At 28.7% G+C, this 2500-nt stretch overlaps 1 protein-coding gene across 2 annotated transcripts in view; it reads right to left on the reverse strand.

Annotated features, from left to right (window-relative positions):
• Nucleotides 1-1651: 1651 nt before the first annotated feature.
• Nucleotides 1652-2500, reverse strand: part of Spt20 (transcription factor Spt20 homolog) — a 21257-nt gene continuing 20408 nt past the window's right edge. For both annotated transcript variants that reach the window (XM_043035968.2, XM_043035967.2), the window contains exon 24: nucleotides 1652-2500. This exon is cut by the window's right edge and continues 1024 nt beyond it. The gene's annotated coding sequence lies outside the window, so the exon portion shown is untranslated.

Here is a 2500-nt window from a genome sequence, read left to right on the forward strand (position 1 = left end):
CAGTAACGTGCACATAACATAATTAATAAGACTGCCACTAAAAGAAAGGAAAAACTTGCGACGTTTCGAACTTTTTCATGAAAGTTCCTCTTCAGGCGAAAGCAATCCAAAAAATGTTTTTAATTTTACACGTTTTCTTCGACGAGGAAAGCAACATGAGCGGATAAAAAGTAGTGTGAGAGTATAAGAAGGGAAAGTGCTGAAGTGCTTCAAAGATCCTGTGCAGCCAGGTTTGCCAACAACATTCAGGAAAAACGCTTAATTCACACTGAAAAGGCACTAAACGGCTCTAATTTTCCTTGAGACGATGATAAAAATAAATGATAGATAAATATATCTATATACACAAGTATATATATATATATATATATATATATATATATATATATATATATATATATATATATATATATACACACAGATAGAAAGATGGAGAGTCATCAGGCTAATAGTGGTAGCGCGTCGGCCTCACAATCTACCGGCCCCTGGTCGGTAGATTGTGCCCCGCCCAACCTAGCGAGTTTCCATCGTCGCCTGGCGGCTGTGGCTGGACACCACAGGGGGCAAGCTCAGCCTTACTCTCGTGTCCCAGTATCATGAATCAGCTCGTCATAGAGGCAAAGTATCTACTCTGCATATCTGGCTTATTTATATATATATATATATATATATATATATATATATATAAATATATATATATATATATATATATATATATATATTATATATTATATATATATATATATATATATATATATATATATAATATATATATATATATATATATAATATATATATATATATATATGTATATATATATATATAATATATATTTATATATGTATTTATATGTATATATATATATATGAATATATATACATATATATATATGCATATATATGTATATATATATATATATATATATATATATATATATATATATATATTATATATATATATATTCATATACATACATTTATCTATATTCATACATACTTTTTTATTTAATAATAATCATCCCCTTTCTTTCAAATTCTTAGTGTGGAATGTCTTTGTAAAGAGAATAGTTCCTCAACTTTCTCCCTGGCATAGAACAATCAAGTATTTACAGAAACACCTCTTTTTCATTAACCAGTGTTAAATTTAAACCAAGTCATCCAGCTACTGAACTCTGAAAAAGTGCACTTATCTTTATTCATTGTCAATTATTTGCAAGTGGCACATAATCTACCTTGCTGATAACATGAAATAATCACCAAAACTGAGTGGACTATTTTTAGGACTCTCACTAGATAGCACATGCATAAATGCAGCCACATGGGAGAGAGTGCAGGTATTCATGCACCTGGCATTTGATCCCAGTCTCGAAGTGAACGTATACATGCACCGCACTGTCGATAGGTCAAGTCAAGAGAGATAGGTTAGGTTAGCTAGAGCACAGATGTGGTAACACTGTAGTGCTAGAAGTTCCACTAATACTATAATACCATAAGTATTGCCACTTATTCAACTTATTCAAATACATTTATTTTAACAAGAAGAGATGGACATTTCAATCATTCAGAACTAAACATTATAGTGATTTCCAGCGCATTGTATGCTTTACTGCCATCCGCAATTTTCCATGTAGGAATGATATATGAACACAAAATAAAGTTTATATTTTATTGAGAAGTTCCTGTAGTATCTTACATTTAGACATTTTCAAATATCTCTCAACCTCTATAAACCCTGATCTTTTGTAATATTTGAATACAGACACTACCAAATAAATAGTGGAAAACATAGATAGTCCCTGTAGAATTACATTATATAACATGAAACTATATACATATATACAAATACAGCCATAAAACTGCAATCTAAAATACATTATGAGTATTCTATAATTATACAATAAAAATAAAAAACATAACATAAATATATGCTAATATAAGAGCCCTACTGTCCCTTACACACATATAAATAAGTACAATGCTCTGTTAAGTTTGAACTTTTCGGTAATCATTCCCCCTTTGTTTTCATACACCTCTTACACCTGAAAATGGTTTTTATTTATTATGCTCAAATTATGAGAAACTTGTACAAAATAATTAATGATATATAAATAAATCTGGAAAAACATCATTATCATAGGTATATTTACTTGAATATGTCTTTTTTTCCCAGGAAATTTTGGACATATTTAAACTATATTCTAGTTACATTACATGGTCGAACAATAATATTGAAACTGTGAGGCAATATTACTTTTTAATGAGATAGAAATAGTCTTCATAGACTTAATTTAAATTGCTTTTATATGCTGCAAAAAAATAAAGAATAAAAAAAAGTTTATATATCCATATTCTAACTACATAAGATTAAGCTAAAAAAATGGCAACTGTTTATTTCTCTTCCAATGCATGACCTTTAGGAATAGCTTGTACACATTTGTTTTAATCATATACTAAATATTGCTTTGAAATAAGTACATAAAAGGTCAGTTAAAGAACAATTA

This window comes from Penaeus japonicus, unplaced genomic scaffold, assembly GCF_977035675.1.
Source record: "Penaeus japonicus unplaced genomic scaffold, GWHDUDI00000001_assembly GWHDUDI00000005, whole genome shotgun sequence".
Classification (NCBI taxonomy): domain Eukaryota; kingdom Metazoa; phylum Arthropoda; class Malacostraca; order Decapoda; family Penaeidae; genus Penaeus; species Penaeus japonicus.